Source organism: Suncus etruscus, chromosome X (assembly GCF_024139225.1).
Source record: "Suncus etruscus isolate mSunEtr1 chromosome X, mSunEtr1.pri.cur, whole genome shotgun sequence".
NCBI lineage: Eukaryota > Metazoa > Chordata > Mammalia > Eulipotyphla > Soricidae > Suncus > Suncus etruscus.
In genome coordinates this window covers 77,941,901-77,963,193 of record NC_064868.1, presented here as the reverse complement: position 1 = coordinate 77,963,193, position 21,293 = coordinate 77,941,901, and the positions used below count along the sequence as shown (strand labels likewise).

The 21,293-nt window shown below is 36.4% G+C and overlaps 1 non-coding gene across 1 annotated transcript; it reads left to right on the top strand.

The window, feature by feature from the left end:
• Positions 1 to 2,220: 2,220 nt before the first annotated feature.
• On the top strand, positions 2,221 to 2,382 carry LOC125999960 (U1 spliceosomal RNA). The gene has a single exon (XR_007492382.1). It is a non-coding gene; the product is annotated as a U1 spliceosomal RNA (small nuclear RNA).
• Positions 2,383 to 21,293: the final 18,911 nt, after the last annotated feature.

Sequence of the window (21,293 nt, the reverse complement as noted above, 5' to 3'; positions counted from 1 at the left end):
GCGGTGGTGCAGCTGTAGGGTGTTTGCCTTACACTTGGCTGACCTAGGACGGACCTTGGTTTGATCCCCCAGCGTCCCATATGGTCCCCAAAGCCAGGAGTGATTTCTGAGCGCATAGGCAGGAATAACCCCTAAGTGTCACTGGGTATGGCCCAAAACCCAAAAAATAAAATCTCAAACCAACTTTATCTACAGACCTTTTCTGTTTAATTACAGAACTAAGAACACAAAGCAGATAGGAGAGTAGCAGGGGCGAGAGTGATGAGATAGACTGGAAATAAAGGATACTGATAAAAGGTTTGGGCAATATAACAGGTGTTGAGGTGTGGTAACTATGTAGAACAAAAACCTAAGTATTAACAGTATTGTAAACATGAAAGTTAAACATGAAATTCTTGTAAACAAAAATTAAAAATAATAAAAAATGTATGGCAGCTGGAGTAATAATATACAGCCAACCTGGATGCAATTCCTGGCATCCTATATGCTCCCCTGAGCACCACCAGGAGTAATTACTGAACATGGTCAAAAGTAACCTCTAAGCATTTTGGGGTGTGGGCCAAAATAAAATATGGTGAATTATGATCATTATCACATGACTGAAATTTTTGTAATGGCTTCCAAAAAGTGAGTCTATATGGATAAGACAATCTACATGGATAAGACACTTGCCTTGCAGGTGGTAGATTCTTTATATCCCCAGCATCTCATAGGGTTCCCCAAGAATTGTGAGGAATGACCCCTGAGTATAGAGACAAAAGTAAACCCTGAGCACCATTTACGTGTGCCCCAAAACAAAAAAGAATAAAAAGTAATACATAATTTGTGTCAGAATTGCTTAAAATTCATTTATTACTAAACTCATTTGAGTGCATGATTAGGATTTACAAAATTCTCATGAATGTATGCTATGATAGCTCAAATTGATGCATATCACTTATTTGTGACAGTTTATAAATCGTTAATTCATCTGAAAAAAGTCAACACATTAGTTGTCATTGATTCATACATTATAGGTGAAATATTACACTTGAGAAAGCTTGTTCCAGTAGTGGTAAGTACAATTTGGAAAATTTAATCTCCTGTGTCTTGAGATTCTGCACTGCAGGCATGAATCCCACTATCTGATGCATCCTACTCAGCACCACTCATGAGAATGTTGCCCACATTCTGATGTGAGAAATATCAAAGCAACATTACTGTGTTGCTTTAGCACAGTAATGCATCATTATCAGATTCATTTGGTACATTGAAAATTTCTGTCATTTTCAAGGTTATAACCACTGTTTCATATGATCTAAGAACCTAACTCTTACTTATCTGCATGTATAAAAGTTCCAAAAACAGTGCTTTATTTCTAGTGGGCATTAATTGGTGATCATCTCTGATCATCCACTCATTATAGAAATGACACATGTGGTCTTATTTTGGGGAGAGGTACTTGCCAAGAAGTGCTTTCCAAGGCCCCTGGCAGCAGCAATCAACATGAGATCTGAAGATGTGATATTTGCTGGGGCTCTGCAGTGCCAGAGATATTTGGCCATCTCTGTGGTGCTTGAGTCTCCAGGGCCACGGTCTGTGCTACTTGAAGGCTTTCGAAGCTATATTCTGGAATGTCGAGGGTTGGTGGGAGAAAGTAGTGCCAGGAATCAAACCCAGATTAAGTGCATGAGTGTGCTCTAACTGCTGTACAATCTACCATCTCAACCGGTGTATATATACACACTCAGTCAATGGCTGCAAGATAGAAAGATGGTAGGCCGCCAGGAATGAAAACCTGTTGTGTTGTCTTCATAAACAAATTACTTCACTTTGCTCAGTTTAGACATGTGACTTTGCATCTACAGTTCTTAATTGGGTTGAGTGACAGTTCTAATATTAGTGCAATACTCTGTATCAGCTTTCATACTGACAATGTGTGTGCCTTGAGAATTCTAGCCTGCCATGGAAAGATAGTTCATAATCATGGATCGAATTAAAGAATATTAAGATATCCGCTGTACCCACAGCAACCTACAAATTCGATGACGTTTCAATTAAAATTCCAATGCCTTTTCTTCTGGAAAGTGAACAAATGTTTAAAACATAATGAAATCTGTGACAAAAGACCATTTAGTCTGCCTGGTATTCAATGAAGACATAAATAGGAAGTAGCATTTGAGAGAAAACCATGCATAAGGGATGGTATTACATGGTGTCACATATATTTTAAGATGATTTATACTTACCTGGCCGGGGCGATTCCATGATCACGAAAGTGGTTTCCCCAGGGTGAGGCTCTCCTATTGCATTCCGGGCATGTTGATCCCTGCGATTTCCCCAAATGTGGGAAACTCGACTGCGCAATTTATGATAGTGGGGCACTGCATGCGCAGTCTCCCCTGCAAGAAAAAAAAGATGATTTATCAGTTTCTATGAGAAATGGCATTGGACGTTTTTCTTGGTTTCTTTATTTATTTTTAATAATATCTTTACTTAAGCACCATAATTACAAAATTGATTGTAGTTGGGTTTCATTCATAAAAAGAACAACTCCCTTCACCAGTGCAATATTCCCACCACCAATGCTCCATTTCCCTACTCCATCACATTCTGGCTGTATTTGAGACAGGTATTCTACTTTTCTCACTCATTAACATTGTCATGATAGTTATACTGTAGTTATTTCTCTAAATACACTCACCTCTCCTTGTTGTGAGCTTCATTCACATCATGAGCCAATCCTTATGGCCCTCGTCTCTGGGGATTATTACAATAATATCTTATACTTTTTTAAAAAACTCATAGATAAGTGAGGCTATTCTGTGTCTATCCCTATCCCTCTGGCATATTTCACTAAGCATCATAAATTCCATGTACATCCGAGTATAGGAAAATTTTATGACTTCATCTCTCTCTGTGGCTGCATAATATTCCATTGTGTATATGTACAGTTTCTTTAGCCATTCATCTGTTGAAGGGCACATTGGTTATTTCCAGAGTCTGGGTATTGTAAATAGTGCTGCAATGAATATAGGTGTGAGGAAGGAATTTTTGTATTTTTTTTTGTGTTACTAGGGTATATCCTAGGAGTCATAAAGCTGGATCATATGGGAGCTCAATTTCCAGTTTTTTGAGGAATCATTGTATTAGTTTTCATAAAGGCTGGACTAGATGGCATTCCAACCAGCAGTTAATAAAAGTTCCTTTGTCCCTACATCCCCAGTAGCACTGATTTTTCTTGTTCTTTGTGATGTGTGTCAATCTCTGTGGCATGAGATGGTACCTCGTTGTTTTGATTTGCAGTTCCCTGATGATTAGTGATGTGGAACATTTTTCTTGTGCCTTTGGCCATTTGTATTTCTTCTTTGAGAAATTGTTCATTTCTTCTCCCATTTTTGATGGCGTTAGATGTCTTTTTCTTGTTAAGTTCTGTCAGGAACTTGTATATCTTAGATATTAGCCCCTTATCTGATAGGTATTGGGTAAATAGTTTCTCCCATTCTGTGGGTAGTTTTTGTATCCGAGGCACTATTTCCTTTGAGGTGCAGAAGCTTCTCAGCTTAATATAATTACATCTGTTTATCTGTCTCCACTTATTTGGAGATTGCTGTTTCCCTTCTTGAAGATGCCTTTAGTCTCAATGTCATGGAATGTTTTACCTACGTGTGGTTCAATGTACCTTATGGGGGTCTGATATCAAAGACATTAGTCCATTTGCATTTGACCTTTGTGCATGGTGTTAGATGGAGGTGTGAGGTCACTTTCTGGTAAATGACTGACCAGTTGTCTCAATACCACTTGTTGAAGAAGCTTTCCTTGCTCCATTTTGCATTTATTGCCACTCTATCAAAGATTAACAGATTGTATGTCTGGGAGCATTCTCCAAATACTCAAGTCTATTCCACTGATCTGAGGGTCTGTCTTTATTCCACTATGTGCTGTTTTAATGACTATAGTTTTGTAATACAGTTTAAAATTGGTGAAAGTGATGCCTCCCATATTCCTTTTCCCAAGGGTTGCTTTAGCTACTCGTGGGTGGTTATTGTTCCAAAGAAATTTTAGAAGTGTTTGATCAGCTTCTTTGAAGAATGTCATGGGATTCTTAGAAAAATTGCAATAAATCTGTACAATACTTTGGAAATTATTGCCATTTTAAATATTTAATTATTTAATTATTGCCAATCCATGAGTGGGATATGTGTCTCCATTTCCATCTGCCCACTTTCATTTCTTGAAACAGGATTTTATAGTTTTCTTTGTATGGGTACAGGTATTTTACCTCTTTAGTTAAGTTGAATCCAAGATATTTGAGTTTGTGTGACACTAAAGTGAATGGGATTTTTTTTTGTTTTGGGGTCACACCCGGCAGCGCTCAGGGGTTACTCCTGGCTCCATGCTCAGAAATCGCTCCTGGCAGGCTCACGGGACCATATGTTATGCCAGGATTCGAACCAATGACCTGCATGAAAGGCAAATGCCTTACCTCCATGCTATCGCTACGGCCCCGGGAATGTTTTTTAATGTCCATTTCTTCTCTATCATTATTAGTGTACAAGAAGGCCATTGATATTTGCATGTTAATTTTATAGCCTGAAACTTTGCTATATGAATCTATTTTTTCTAGAGCCTTTTTGGAAGAGTCTTTAGGGTTTTCTAAATACAGTATCAAGTCATCTGCAAACAGTGAGAGCTTGAATTCTTCCTTTTCTATCTGGATGCCCTTGATATATTTTTCTTGCATAATAGCTATGGCAAGAACTTCCAGCACTATGATATATAAGAATGGCAAGAGAGGGCAGCCTTGTATTGCACCAGGTTTTAGAGAAATATTTGACATTGGCTTGTGGTGGATGGCCTTCACTATATTGATAATAATTCCTTCCATTACCATCTTGATGAGAGTTTATATCAATAATGAATGCTGGGCCTTATTGAATGCTTTTTCTGCATCTATTAGTATGATAATATGGTTTTATTTTTATTTTTGTTGATATGGTATATAATGTTTATAGATTTACCACCTATAAATCATCCTTGCATTTACCACATTTAAACCATCCTTGCATTCCTGGAATGAATGAAGAACTGGATCCTATTTGGCAGAATATTGTTGAGGATCTTTGCATCTGTATCATAAGGGCTATTGGTCTGTGGTTTTCTTTTCTTGCAACATCTTTGTCTGGTTTTGGTATAGGGGTGATGGTAGTTTTATAAAAACTATTTGGGATTGTTCCTGATTCTTCAATTTATGAAAGAGCCTGAAAAAGATTGGTAGTAGTTCCTCTTGAAAGGTTTGAAAGAATTTTAGTGAATCCATCTGTGCCTGAGGTTTTGTTTCTGGAAAGATTTTTAATTTTAATTTATTTAATAGTTATTGTTCTTTTTAGATATATTATATCAACCTGGTTAAACTATGGAAGATTATAAGAGTCCAAAATTTTATTCATTTCTTCCATGTTCTAATGCTTCATGGCATAGTTTTTCAAAGTAGTCTCTGATTACCTATGAATCTCTTCAGTATCTTTAATGACCTTACCCTTTTCATTTCTAATCCAGTTTATTAAGTTTCTGTCTCTCCCTTTTTTGTGAGCTTTGCTACTGGTTTATCAATCTTGTTTATTTTTTCAAAGAACTGACTCTTACTTTTGTTGATCTTTAATATTTTTTTGAGTTCCACTTCATTGATTTCTACTCTAAGCCTTGTCATTTCCTTCTGCCTACCTAGTTTTGATTCCTTTTGTTGATCATATTTTTAGTTTTATAAGCTGTGTCAATAAGCATTTTATGTAGGCTCCTTCTTTCTTTCTGATGTGTGCTTGCAAAGCTATACATTTTCATCTTAGTACTGCTTTTCCTGTGTCACATAAATTGTGATAATTTGTGCTTTATTGTGATTTATTTCCAGGAATGTTTTGATTTCATCTTTGACCCACTGGTTCAGCAGTGTGCTGTTGAATTTCCAGGCGTTAAAGTTTTTCTTCTGTGTGCCTTTTTAATTCACTTCAAATTTCAGTGTTCTTTGATCTGAAAAGGTAGTCTGTACAATTTCTATCCTCTCGACTTTATGGCGATATGTTTTTTGGGCCAGCATGTGATCTATCCTGAAAAATGACCCATGTGCATTGGAGAAAATTCTGTATCCAGTTATCTGGGGATTGGGTGCCCTATATATCTACCTAGGCCACTTTCTTCCATTTCTCTTCTAAGGGCTAATATATTCATGTTGGTTTTCAGCGTGGTTGACCTATCAAGGGATGACAGGGCAGTTTTGAGGTCTCTCACTATTATTATGCTGCTATTGATATTTTCTTTTAGATTTGTCAACTTCTATTTTGATGGGCACTCATTGGGTGCCTATATGTTTAGGAGAATGATTTCTTTCTGTTACACATATCCTTTGAGTAGTATGAAATGTCCATCTTTGTCCCTTATAACTTTTCTGAGTCTAAAATTTGTGTCATATGATATTAATATAGGCACTTCAGCTATTTTAGGGAGCTGTTTGCTTGGTTAAATTTCCTCCAACCTTTGATTCTGAGTCTATGTTTGTTCTGACTATTCAGATGTGTTTCTTATAGGTAGCAGACTGTTGGATTCATCTTTTTGATCCATTTTGCCACTCTGTAACTCTTATCAGGTGCATTTTGTTTATTGATGTTGAGAGAAATAATTGTCATGGGATTTAGTGCCATCTTTGTGTAGAAGTTTGTTGTATCTGTTGGTCTGTCTTGTTTTAAAGTTGACCTTTCAGTTTTTCTTTTAAGGCTGGTTTTGAGTCTTTAAACTTTCTGAGCTGCTGCCTATCCATGAAGCTAGTTATACTTCCTTTAAACCTGAAATTGTGTGTGTCTGGGTGCAGTATTTTAGGCGAAGCATTCATTTTATTGATTTTTATCACTATATCCCACCACTGCCATCTGGCCATAAGGGTTTCTTGTGACAGATCTGCTGTAAATCTTAAGGATGTTACTTTTAATGTAATTTCCATTTTTATCTTGTTGTTTTCAGTGTTCTATCCCTATCTGTGGGACTCATCATCTTGACTAGAATGTGTCTTGGGTTGCTTTTCTTAGAGTCTCTTTTAGCTGGTACTCTTTGAACATTCAGGATTTGGTTGTATGCCATCTTTAGCTCTGGGAGATTTTCTGTAATGATGCTTTTGACTGTTGGTTCTTTCTGGGTATTTTATTCCAGGATCTCTTGGACTCAAATGATTCTTACGTTGTTTCTATTGAATTGTCAAGCACTTCTGTTTTCATTTGTTCACATTCTTTGGTATATTTTGCATTGTCAGATTATTTGTTTTAAGGTTATTTTCTAGTCACTTCTGCTGTATGTAGTTGCTCTGCATCTCATCTTATAGCTCACTGATTCTGTCCTCTGTTGGAAAGGCTTTCCATTGAGTTTTTCATTTCATCTACCAAGTTTTTCAGTCCTGTTATTTCAATTTGGACTCTTCTGATTTCTATGTTTTTGTTCTCTTCTGCTCGAACTATGCTTTTTTTTTGAGTTCTCTGAGCATCCTCCACATTTCTACTCTAAACTATTTATCTGATAGGCTAACTAAGTGGTTGGTACTTTTTGAGTCATCAGAGCTGCCATCTTCATTCTCAATGAATGCTTTTGTCCTGCATTGTTTTTCATTGCTTGTAGTTTGGCTTTTACTGCCTGTTGTGGTGGGTTTAATGGACTAGAAGATTCAAGAGACAGCAAAGTGGAGCTTCTGTGCTCCTCTGGCTCCTCCCTGCTTGGACTTTCCAGATTACCTCTGCTTACACAGCTACAGCAAGGGCTTCTGGGCTGAGGTTGGTCTCAACACCTACAGCTATGGTCTGCTATAGCCCCTTAAAATGGAGTTCAGAGGTGGCAGCGGGTTCCTCCCTGTTTGGGCGTTTCTGGCTTACACAACTTAAGCAAGGACTTCTAGGTTGTGATTGTTCTCAACATCTACAGTGATGGTTTCCTGCAGCCCCTTAGAATTGCATTTGGTGGTGGCTGGATAAACTTTCCTTATCACAAGATAACAAAGACAACAGTCTATCTAATAATGATTTTTGGTCCAGTTTTATGCTTTTTTGGAGGTGATCAGGTGCAGAAATGTGTGAAAACAGTTTCTCCTCAGTTGAGCTTTGCCTGGGGTTTGTTTCTTCATTTTCATCTTCTGTCATATGCTGCTGAGATCGCCTGCCAATGCACCAGTCTTATAAGACAGCCAATTACTTTACTTTTTCTTCGTCATCCCTTTGAACAAAAAATTATGCAAACAGGTGGACGATGCTGTAGAGAATTCTCTAGTGCATTAGCCATACATGCAGCTGACCAATTTTATGATACCCCAATCCCAACCAAGAGTTATTCCTGAGAGCACAGCATTGGGATTTTGATTGAAAGGACTTGTCTATTAACTCGTCATATATTAGCTAATGATAAAGCTTTGCTTTCAAATTTCCAGATCAAATTCCATTTATTTGCACACAAATAAAAAGGACAGGATTTCTATCTAAAATTTCTATCTAAAAAAAAAAAAGGACAGGATTTCTATCTAAAATTGATATCTAAATAAAAGCTTGTGTTTGACCAGCATTTCTAACCACCATCTGGGAAGGGTAAAGTAAGTAATCTGCAAAGCTGTGTTTACTTTGGATAAATTTAAAAAATTCTATTTTAGTCCAATAATACTTAATAATAAAACATTGGATTAAAAAGACTGAAGATTACTGCTAGGGATGGTTGTTATGGATTAGTCAACCGCAAAACATGTCTTGAGCAAAATTAGGTGGGGAAAATAAACACAGTGGGATGTGAGAAAGCTGATTTTGAAGAGAGCATTCATCTGAGCTCTTGGGAGAATACCAGTATTCTAGTTAGCTGTCACTGAAGAATTCCCTAAAATTTCATTACAACTACATATTTCTTGAACATTTCTAATATGCCAGGTAATTGACCTCCTTTTCCTTTTTTTTTTTTTTTTGGTTTTTGGGCCACACCCGGCGGTGCTCAGGGGTTACTCCTGGCTGTCTGCTCAGAAATAGCTCCTGGCAGGCACGGGGGACCATATGGGACACCGGGATTCGAACCAACCACCTTTGGTCCTGGATCGGCTGCTTGCAAGGCAAACGCCGCTGTGCTATCTCTCTGGGCCCTCCTTTTCCAATTTTACATATGCAGACAGAGTTTCATATGCTTCTCATATTTTTCCCACAGTGGCCCATTGAAGTGAATTTCTTTAGCCCTCATCTATCACAGGAAGAAGCAAACCCAGATGCGATTATATGATGCCACTGGAGCATTGGGTAGTAGAGAAGGCTTTTAATTCCTCTCCAGGTCTTCCCAAAAGTTTTCATTGTCTTTTTATATTTCATGCCACAGACAGAGTAATAACAACCAAAATATGTGGGACAATGAGATGAAGTGACTCAGAGACTAAGTTGGTCTAAATTATTATGACTTTTGAGACTAAGATACCTTTGAAACTCAGATATTAAGTTGGTCAATCATAGTATTATACAAGCTGACTCTTCTGATCCAGGGCTCTGACTAAGGTTTATTTTTAATTCATTTTTTCAAGGGATAGACTCAATTGTTATGAGAGTTTCAAAAGTTCAAAATTTGAGAATTGACTCAGGGGCCAAGTAATTTTTCAGAGTGCTTTTTAAGTTGTCAGGTCACTGATTCCAACCTACAAAAATACACCCAAGCCTCTTCCTCCCAGTCTGGAAAGGAAAGTCTTTTGATGAGAAGCAGTGGTCTGCTTCTTCTTCTAAAATAAATTTAACATAAAAATAATATTAACAACCAAAAAAGACAAGTTTAATTGAGATGATATCAAACTGAAGAGCTGGTGGGACTTTTGTTAGGCTAAGTGGTTTATGTAAGACTGATATGAAAAGTAAGTTATAAGAAAAAATGCATAGTGAGTCAGGGGAGAGAAGTGGCCAGTCTTCACCTAGTTGTCATCAGTGATTAAGTAAATTTCCCAGGGATATTAATCTGCCACTTGTGTAACTTTATAACATGATTAAACAAAAATCCACTTTCTCTCAATAGGTATTGAATCTTATTAAAAGCTTATTTTGAATGTCTTAATATGATCATAGAGTTTTTGCTTTCCTTTTATGAATGCGGTGTGCTTTGTTAATTGATTTCTATTGTTCAGTCATCCTTGGATCCCTCGAATGAATCCCACTTGATCAGCTGCCTGATTTACTTTTGATACGTTGTTGGATTCAGATAGCTAATTTTGTTAATGATTCTTGCATCAATGTTCATCCGGTATATTGGTCTAAAATGTTCTTTTTTGGATGCATCTCTATTTGCTTTATGTAGTACTGTAATTTTCTCTTCATGGAAGGTGTTAGGAAGATTCCTGTTTCTTCTGATACTTTGGAAGAAACAAGGAGTAAAGGCAGTAAATATCTGAAGTTTTGATATAACTCACCAGTGAACTCATTTGAACCGGGACTTTTGTTCTTGGGAAGATTCTTAATTAATGTTTCAAATTTCTTACTTGTGATTGACCTGTTTAGGCTTTCTGCTTCCTTCTTCTTTATATTTGGGACATTACAATACTCTAACAATCTATCAATTTATTTTAGGTTCTCCAGCTTACCAGCATAAAGTTTTGCTTTCTGTGAAGGAAAAACACTTCAGAATTGAACTCGTCCAACAATGGTAAATTAGATCTCTAGAAGGGCTAATGAAAGTTCCAATTGACCATTGGGCCAATCGTGGACGTGGCATTCAATGAAGTTGGCCTCTGTGGACAAGTGCTTCTAGTGTCTGAGATGGTCCAGAGGTCACAGACACCAGCGAGTGAGACCATATACAGCAAGAAAGGAATCAGAGACACATATTGAGTCATTAGTCATTGTAAAACTTCTTTATTTTTAAATTTATATATGTTTAAATTATGATTTATTATTGATAAATCTTGGGGAAAGTTCCATGTGCACTAAAGAAGAATGTGTATTCTTGTTTTGTGTATATGTCCAACAATCCCAGTTCTTTTAACTCTTAGGAATATTTTATCTACTAATAATATTCCATATGGTTGATCTGACTAGTGGTCAAAGTGGAGTGTTGAATCTTCCACTATTTTTGTCTTTCTGTCAATGTCTTTCTTTCTTTCTTTCTTTCTTTCTTTCTTTCTTTCTTTCTTTCTTTCTTTCTTTCTTTCTTTCTTTCTTTCTTTCTTTCTTTCTTTCTTTCTTTCTTCTTTCTTCTTTCTTCTTTCTTTCTTTCTTTCTTTCTTCCTCTCTCTCTTTCTTTCTTTCTTTCTTTCTTTCTTTCTTTTCTTTTTCTTTCTTTCTTTCTTTCTTTCTTTCTTTCTTTCTTTCTTTCTTTCTTTCTTATCTTTTTCTTTCTTTCTTTCTTTCTTTCTTTCTTTATTTCTTTATTTCTTTATTTCTTTTATTTTTATTTCTTTATTTCTTTCTTTATCTCTTTCTTTCTCTCTCTCTTTCTCTCTCTCTTTCTCTCTCTCTTTCTCTCTTTCTTTCTTTCTTTCTTTCTTTCTTTCTTTCTTTCTTTCTTTCTTTCTTTCTTTCTTCCTCTCTTTCTTTCTTTCTCTCTCTCTCTTTCTTTCTCTCTCTCTCTTTCTTTCTCTCTCTCTTTCTCTCTCTCTCTCTTTCTTTCTTTCTTTCTTTCTTTCTTTCTTTCTTTCTTTCTTTCTTTCTTTCTTCCTCTCTTTCTCTCTCTCTTTCTTTCTTTCTTTCTTTCTTTCTTTCTTTCTTTCTTTCTTTCTTTCTCTCTCTCTTTCTCTCTCTTTCTCTCTCTCTTTCTTTCTTTCTTTCTTTCTTTCTTTCTTTCTTTCTTCTTTCTTTCTTTCTTTCTTTCTTCTTTCTTTCTTTCTTTCTTTCTTTCTTTCTTTCTTTCTTTCTTTCTTTCTTTCTTTCTTTCTTTCTTTCTTTCTTTCTTTCTTTCTTTCTTTCTTTCTTTCTTTCTTTCTTTCTTTCTTTCTTTCTTTCTTTCTTTCTTTCTTTCTTCTTTCTTTCTCTCTTTCTTTCTTCCTCTCTTTCTTTCTTCCTCTCTTTCTTTCTTTCTCTCTTTCTTTCTTTCTTTCTTTCTTTCTTTCTTTCTTTCTTTCTTTCTTTCTTTCTTTCTCTCTCTCTTTCTCTCTTTCTCTCTCTTTCTCTCTCTCTCTCTTTCTTTCTTTCTTTCTTTCTTTCTTTCTTTCTTTCTTTCTTTCTTTCTTTCTTTCTTTCTCTCTCTCTTTCTCTCTCTCTTTCTCTCTCTTTCTCTCTCTTTCTCTCTCTTTCTCTCTCTTTCTCTCTCTTTCTCTCTCTCTCTCTTTCTTTCTTTCTTTCTTTCTTTCTTTCTTTCTTTCTTTCTTTCTTTCTTTCTTTCTTTCTTTCTTTCTTTCTTTCTTTCTTTCTTTCTTTCTTTCTTTCTTTCTTTCTTTCTTTCTTTCTTTCTTTCTTTCTTTCTTTCTTTCTTTCTTTCTTTCTTTCTCTCTCTCCTTTCCTCCCTCCCTCCCTCCCTCCGTCCCTTCCTTCCTTCCTTCCTTCCTTCCTTCCTTCCTTCCTTCCTTCCTTCCTTTCTTTTTTTTGGTTTTTGGGTCACACCCAGCAGCACTCAGGGGCTACTCCTGGCTCTATGCTCAGAGATTGCCCCCGGCAGGCTCAGGGGACCATATGGAATGCCGGGATTTGAACCACCAACTTTCTGCACGCAAGGCAAATGCCTTACCTCCATGCTATCTCTCCGCCCACCCCACCCCCCCATTGAATTTCTTTAGGTTTGTTAGCAGAAGCTTTATGAACTTTGCTGGTCCTTAATGTGTTACATAAATGTTAATGACAGTATTTCTTGATGCGTTGTTCCTTTAACCAATAGTGTGCATCACTGTCTCTAATTGCTCTCTTTATATTAAGTGCTATTTGGTTTGTTATAAGTATTATGTTACCAGCTTATTTTTATAATTGGCTTGAATGACTATTTGCATTCTTTCACTCTGAATTTAGCCAGTGATTTTAGGTATGTTTCCTGTAGGAAAGACAAGTATTAATTTTCTTTCTTGATGCATCCTGCATTGTCCTTTGTATAAGGGGACTTTTATTCCATTGGCATTGACAGATATTGACAATATATGGAATATGAAGTATTTTTCTATGGAAGCCTAGAATTCTCAGGGTACACACATTGTCAGTATATTTCTGAAAGCTGATTTAGAGTACTTCACTAATAATAGCACTGTCACTCAACCCAATTAAGAACTGTAGGTGCAGAGGCATGCATAAAGTCATTTTATTTTAAGTAACATGACTAAACTGAGCAAAGTGAAGTATATCGTTCATGAAAATAAGACACAACTGTTTGTCATTCCTGGTGGCCTAGCATCTATCCTGCAGTCATTGACTATATGTGTAGAGTGTAGACAAACACTTGTTGAGATGAGAGACTGTAGAGAAGTTAGAGCACGTGCATGCACCAAATGCTGCCATTTTTGTATATGTTTTTGTGAAATATTATTGTTTTTATGACTCTATTTTTATAGGCAGCCCTATAATTTTTGGCTTAGTGGTGACAAATATTGCCAGTTTTGTTTTTCTTGAAAGATTATCATCCCTCTGTTGATTCCTCATGATAGCTTTGCAGCTAGCTGAATATAGGTTGTATTTTTTATTCAATGCTTTGAATATTTTGTTTCACTCTTTCCTGGTTTGTAAGATGTCATATGAAAAGTTAAGGATTTTTCCTCTTGATATTTTAAGTAGTCTGTTTTGTCTTTGTATATTACCATTTTAATTACTGTGTAATTACTGTGTGTCTTGGACATTGTTTTGTTTGATTCTATTTTATTTGGTACTCTTTGGGTTTCTTGAATATGTGCAGATGCCTTTCTCCAGAGATTAGTTTTTGGTAATTATGTCTTCCACCAGCCATTTTCCCCTTTTTACAATTCCCTCTCCTCTAGTATTCCTTTGATTTGAAGTTTATTCCTCTTCTATTATCTATCTCTCATCTTACATTTTTCCCATTTGTTTACTTCTTTCCTTTGTTGATTCATTATTGATGACTGTTATTATTTTGTCTCCAATATTATTTATATTATCTTCCTAATTTGTGGATTGCTAATATATTTTCAAACTTCTTCAATTCCATTTATATGAACTATTTGATACCTGAATCTGTTTATCTTGTTATTTGAATTATTCTTATAATGATTGATTTACTTTCATGGATATTGAATGGGGCATAGATTTTAAGTTCCTAACAGATGAGCTTAAAGCTTTGTTGGGATCAATGATTTGCCAAGACTAGTATCTCTGTCTACCAAAGCATATGAATGTTTTTATTGTTCTTAAAGACTTGTGTGTGCTGTAATTTGAGCTTCAAATTCCCAATTATCTGACATCTGAACTGTTTCTTTATATTCTAACAAATTTTTATTCCTAATAATTTGTTAATCTTACAACCTCTGTGCCCAGGAGCGCTATTTCAATGTTGATTCAGGAATCTAAGAATCGTATTTGCATAGAAGGTAATATTATGGATTATTTGAGGCAAGATATCAAAAACATCAACAGTTAGAGTTATTAGTGTTGAAGGGTTTGGGGTTTGAGAGGTGGAGGAATAGGGGCTTACCTTTCTGAGAACCAGGGAGTAGTAGCACATGCTGCAGGGGCAAGGGAGTGGGAAGAAGGTCAGAGCTTCTGACACACTTAGATGGCAAATGAGGCTGGTGTCATAATAATAGGTTCATTGGGATGTGTCTTGGGTTCAAGAGTTGAAGGCTTTCTGATCTAGGGGAACCAGGGAGCTATTGTTCGGTTCCTGCTAGTAACCCAGAGATAAGACAAACAGACCACCTGGCAATGTAATCACAGAGTTGGGTTTTAATTGCTTAGCTAGCTAAGGGTTCAAGAGAGGCTTCCAATCAAGGACCTCGAGTCTGGGGGAGTAAGGATATATATGTGTATATATACATATATATGCCATGGTCAAGCATGCCCATGCATCAGAGCTAAATGCACAGCTCCAGGAAGCAGATAAAAGTGGTACACCATTTAAATGCCACAAGATACATAATTCAGATGTTACAAGGCTGATCTGTTAAGGTCTATTCTGAGTGCATGGACGTGAGTGCTGTGTTCTGGGCCTTGTTTCTCCATTTGTTTTCAACTCTTATCTGAAGGCCATTTTCCCACAAGCTAACAAGCTAACAAAGAGAAAGTACAGAATCAGTTTTATCAAAAACAGAAACTTTCATGGGGAAAGTGAGAACCTCAGGGTCCTACACAGGGTCCTACACTATCACACAAGGCAGTCGCCCATCTTTATTGTCATGTTTATGGTAGTAGTGGCACTTGTACAGGGAGTGGTAGATACAGGTCATCTCCCTACAGAACATTACCACTAGCCTTAAGAACCTACTATTGAAATTGGTGTTGCTTTGTCTCTTCTCTGGAGGGAAAAATACCTTTTCCAGAAATATGCTATTTCTCCTGAGGTTGCTGTGTTCCGACAGTGAATGTTATTTCTTATAGAAAATAGCAGTAGTAACTTGCTTAACTTTTCAAGCACCATTTCCCAGGCATCTGGTAAGTGAAATCCCAAGGACAAATAAAAGTATAATTTGATTTCTCCACTGTAAGAGGCCCATGATTTAGTTAGGTGTACACATATAGGCATGTACTAATCATCAATCTTCTACCTACTTCTTGCACAATAATCGTTATCTTAACCAAAATCTTCCCACTTCTTTCAGCATAGTTATATATATCTTGGTTTTATTGAAACCATCTGTTTATTCTTGTTTTCTTTCAGTGAAATGATAAATGGCACTCACCCTATTTATTCTCAAAGGTATCACATCTTGATTTGAACAATACATTATATTATCAGCCTAACTAAGCCACATGGGTTTGGAAATATGCTGTGACAGAAATTTAATAATAGATCTCTTGGAATCATTAAAATGGAACAATTAGATCATTGGGGATTAATGAGAAAGAAGTGATGTAATAGCTGCATTTCTATAGTACTAGATAAGCATTTGTGAACCAGAGGCTATGGTTATTGATGTGGTTTTAGTTTCTATTATCATAAATCTCTTCATACATGCATACTATGAACAAGTTCTTATCCCAAACACAATAATATACATTAAAAAGTTTGTAAGCTAAACATCGAGTGTAACATTTTAATCACTTGTTATGTACCAAACACCCTCTCAAACATATTATTCTTATATTTTCACCAAATCTGTTCAAATGGATGAGGTAATCTACAAATTGTTTTTATTTTTGCAGGAGAGGTTTGTTCTGAGTCATACAGATAGGAAGTGGTATTTTCTAGAGTCAGAAACCGGTTATTCTTTTTCAAAACACACCTTTTTTGGGGGTGGTTATTTTTGTTTTTGTTTTGGGGCCACATCTGGTGATGCTCAGGGGTTACTCCTGGCTATGCACTCAGAAATTGCTCCTGGTTTGAGAGACCATATGGGACACTGGGGAATCGAACTGTGGTCTTTCCTTGGCTAGCTCATGCAAGGTAGATGTCTTACCACTTGCACCACCACTCTGGCTTCAGAACACACCTTTTTTATATATATAATTTTTATTTTGACCATAGTGGCTTACATATCTTTCACACTAATATTTTAGGTACATACTAACATTGAATCAGGGGAATTTCCATCACCAAATTTGTCCTCCCTCCACCCCCGTTCCCATCTTGCATCCCATATTCCCCAGCCTCACCCCCCTGGCTGCTAAAATAAGTGTTCCCCTCTGTGTCTAGCTTACTACTTAGTGATCATACAACTGTTTGGTCTTGGTAACAGAACACATCTTTTTAATGTTGTATAAATATACAATTGTTTATATAATATTGTGTAAGTTTCAGGTGGATAGCACAGTAATTTGATATTTTTTATATATTGCATTGTTATCACCACTATAGAATTTACTGGGCATTCTAACACCGGAAATAATTAATTACTATTTTTTGTGTGTGTTGAAGGTAGTTAAGGTCTAGTGTTTTAGCAATTTCGAAGTAATGTTACAGAGTGTGATATTATTTAGATAGAATGTTAAGTTCCTGGTAACCATTAATATATTATGCTTCTATGAGTTAAGCCTTTTCAGACTGCACAGGTAAGTGGCATTAATAATAATCAATAATCTTATTGTTTAATTGTTATTAAATAAGTAATTATATTAATTAATCATAGTTATTAATAATCTGTAAAGATTATTCAGCATTACTAACAAGAACCCATATATAAAAACCCATATATAAAAGCCATCTTCATTAAAAGGTGAATGAATAAGTAAAGTATTATGAGCAGAAAAATGTAACAAGCAATATTTTCATTTTCAACATGGACAAAAATTGATGGCATTGAGCTAAATTAGGATGCTCCTATTCTTAAATCTTCTGCTTCTAAAAAAATATAATCTACAGTAAAAATTCACTACTGGCTTTGCAACTTCCAATTTCAGTTGATCATGATAAAAATGCTAGGGAACATTATATTAAATATCCATAATGTAGGGCCAGGAGAGATAGCACAGCGGCCTTTGCCTTGCAAGCAGCCAATCCAGGACCAAAGGTGGTTGGTTCGAATACCCGTGTCCCATATGGTCCCCCGTGCCTGCCAGGAGCTATTTCTGAGCAGACAGCCAGGAGTAACCCCTGAGAAACACCAGGTGTGGCCCAAAAACCAAAAAAAAAAATATCCATAATGTATGGGCCATACACTTTATAGAATTGAAATCCTTGTAACCACTGCTGAATAGGTATTTTCCAATTTGTGGGTGAAGAATTTATGGTTAATAGAGATTAGCTATTGACATTTATTTTATTTTATGTTTCAGGGCAACACAACTCAAGGATTACTTCTGGCGCTGTGCTCAAAGGTCACTTCTAGAAGGGGTCAATGGATTGTATGTGGTACAAGGGAAAGAACCTGGTCTGGCCATGTACAAGGCATGTGCCTTACCATCTGTATTAGCTCACCAAGCCTTTGTCACCAACTTTTAGTTTTAAATTTGTGTCTTGAAGCATGGGGAAGAATGATACATATAAAGTGGTAATTTGGTAGATTGCTGAATTTTTCAGATATCTTTTACTTCAGTTTTTTAATTTTAATTTACTTTATTAAAAGAACATGGTTGACACAGTTGATTGTAAATATATTTGTTTCTAGATAAGTAAATGCAAAAATGTTAACATATAAAGGAATAGAAAGAAAAAAGATGAAGAAAGAGGAGGGGAGGGAAAAATAAATACAATGACAAGCAAATATGTAAAAATTATTGTAACTCAACGAGGTAATTAATTTATTCTCAGAATGGTTAGTAAGCTCTTTTAGCTAGTTGACCATTGTGTTACTTCACTTGTTTCTAAAACTTTAGGATTGTAGGTATGTAATGGCATCTAAACTGCTATTCTCCTATGGGGATGACACTATTAAACAAATGAAGGTTCTCTCATGGCCGCAAATGTGGCCATATGATCCAGAAATTCAAAGTACTATTGCTAATATGCAGCTTTTGTGGGACATGATTATCACTGTCAGGTCTCCCAGAAGTATGAAAAAAAAAAAAAACGGAGAGACTGCCTGCACTCACTCCAAAAATGTCCTGATGACATCAACCCAAATACTGTCATATTCAGTTTGGTCATATTGGTATCTGTGTGTAGAGATTTATAGAGGAGTGATGAAGCAGGTCTATAGGTAATGCTGTTATTATGGGTGATGGGTGCAGCAGGCATGGCTTCAGCAGGCAAGTGGCTTGGCCCATTCTCTTCTCCAGAAATTGCCAGCTTTCAGCTGTGTGGCTAGTGTATCCATGATTGTTTTGTTTTGTTTTGTTTTTGTTTTGGGGCCACACCCGGTGACTCTCCTGGCTGTGAGCTCAGAAATAGCTCCTGGACCATATAGGACATTGGAGGATCGAGCCATGGTCCGTCCTAGGTCAGCCACATGCAAGGCAAACTCCCTACCACTGCACCACTGCTCTGGCCCCTGTATCCATGATTTTTCACAGCTTGGTTTATATGTTTTGAAAACAGTGTACGTCTGTGGAACCAGCGAGTGCAAACATTATGATTGCATTTGTGGGCTACAACTTTTAGTTTAATCACCAGAGAATCATTTTAAAAAATGGACTACTTTTGCATAGTAGTCTTTGTATTTTTCTTTTCAATAAGAATTTTTTTTTTTTGGTTTTTGGGCCACACACGTTTGACGCTCAGGGGTTACTCCTGGCTATGTGCTCAGAAATCGCCCCTGGCTTGGGGGGACCATATGGGACGCCGGGGGATCGAACCGCGGTCCGTTCCTTGGCTAGCGCTTGTAAGGCAGACACCTTACCTCTAGCGCCACCTTCCCAGCCCCTCAATAAGAATTTTTATTTAAGCACTGTGACATGCTTACAAAGTTGTTCATAATTGAGTTTAATCATACAATGTCCAACACCCATCGCTTCTCCAGTGCACATTTCCCTTTACCCAGTTTCACTCTCTCCTCCTACCTGAATCTGTGAAAGAAAGTTTTATTTTTTTTCCTCCGTTCCTTTGGTTCCTTTTAGATACTGTGGTTTGCAATATTTTTACAGAAGGAATATTGTGCAAATTATTTACCCATTTTCAGCAAGCAGCTCTTGACTAGAATGATCATTACTAACTATCTTGTCACAGTGGATCGCCCTCTGCACTAATTGCACTATCTCACTCTTTGTGGCAAGCTTCCTGTCATGGGCCAGTCATCCTGGGGGTCTAACTCTGGGACATACCTCTGGAGCATAACTCTGGAGTCTAACTTTTGGGTCAGGAGAGATCTAGTCTTCTCCCTTTGCTATATAATATTTTCCCATCCAGTTATTCTATAAACTTCAGGTAAGTTAGATCATTCTGTTTATCTTTCTTCTTTCATCTCAATTGTCTTCGTGTATTATTATTTTCATCATAATAAATTTTTGTATTCTACAAATGAGTATGGCCATTTTATGTCTATTCCTTTCCTTTTTGGGGGGGGTGTCATACCCAGTTACTTCTGGCTCGGTGCTCAGAAATTGCTCCTGGCTTATTGGACCAAATGGGATTTAAGGGGATCAAACAGCAGTCCCCGTCCTAGGTTAGACTCACGCAAGGCAAATGCCCTACCGCTTACACCACTGCACCGGCCCTTATTCTCCTCTTTTATATAACTACAAATCAGAGGTTTCTATTTCACCTTTGCAGTATTGATGACAAACTAAATTTTATTTCAATTGGCTTTCACGTTAAAATATATGTTTTTTGTTTTTTCAGTAATTATTATTATATTACTTAATATACTTTAAGCAAGATTATTCATGATTTACTTTCAGTCATAGAATGTACACAATCCTTTACCAGTGCACGTTTCCCAATACCAATGTTTCCAGTTTCTCTCCTACCCACTCACCTGCCCTAGGGTGGTGGACATTTTATTTCTCTCTCTCTCTCTCTCTCTCTCTCTCTCTCTCTCTCTCTCCTTTTTGATACTGTGGCTTTAACTATTATTAATGAAAGGATACTAGCCATATCACTTTAACTCCTTTAAGTTTTTTTTTTGAGTACTAATTGTTTCTCCATTTTATTTTAAAACTATTTTAATTACACAACCATGTTTTAGAACGTTATTGACAGTTGAGTTTTAGGCACCTAATATTTTAATATAAATTGCACCATCAATTTGAAGTCCCATCACCATTGTTCACATACTCCATCATCCACCACTCCACCCCTTTCCTATCGCCTTGACAGGCACATTACAATGTTTATTGGCTATCGCATAGATATTCTATTTTTAGTATTGTTGAGTCTGTATTTTTGGTCATGTAGCTAGAGCACTCTACTACATCACCAATATCACCCAAGCCTTTGTCTCTGTTCACCTTTTCTCCTTTTCATCTTTCTTTCTGTCTTTATTTCTATCCTTTTATCTACTCCTCCCTCAGCTCTGGGGTTAGGCATGGTCTAGGCATCTCTCTTTGCTATATTACATTTTCTTATTCAGTTATTCTATAAACTTCAGGTGAGATAATTCTATGTTTTTCTTCTTCTGTCTTACTTCACTAAGTATATTTTCCAGTTCCAACCACGCTGTAGCAAATTGCACGATTTCTTCATTCCTTTTAGTATAATAGTATTCAACTATATATGAAGAATCTATTTGACTACATTAGAATTTGGATAAATTGAGAATATTAAGTCAGATGTAAATGGTTATTTCCCCCCTTGAAAATATCAAGCATTTTGTTTTTTGGAAATACTAACATCCCAAAGAATGTACATCATAGGAGATTCCCAAATGTGACATTTTTATAACTTTAATA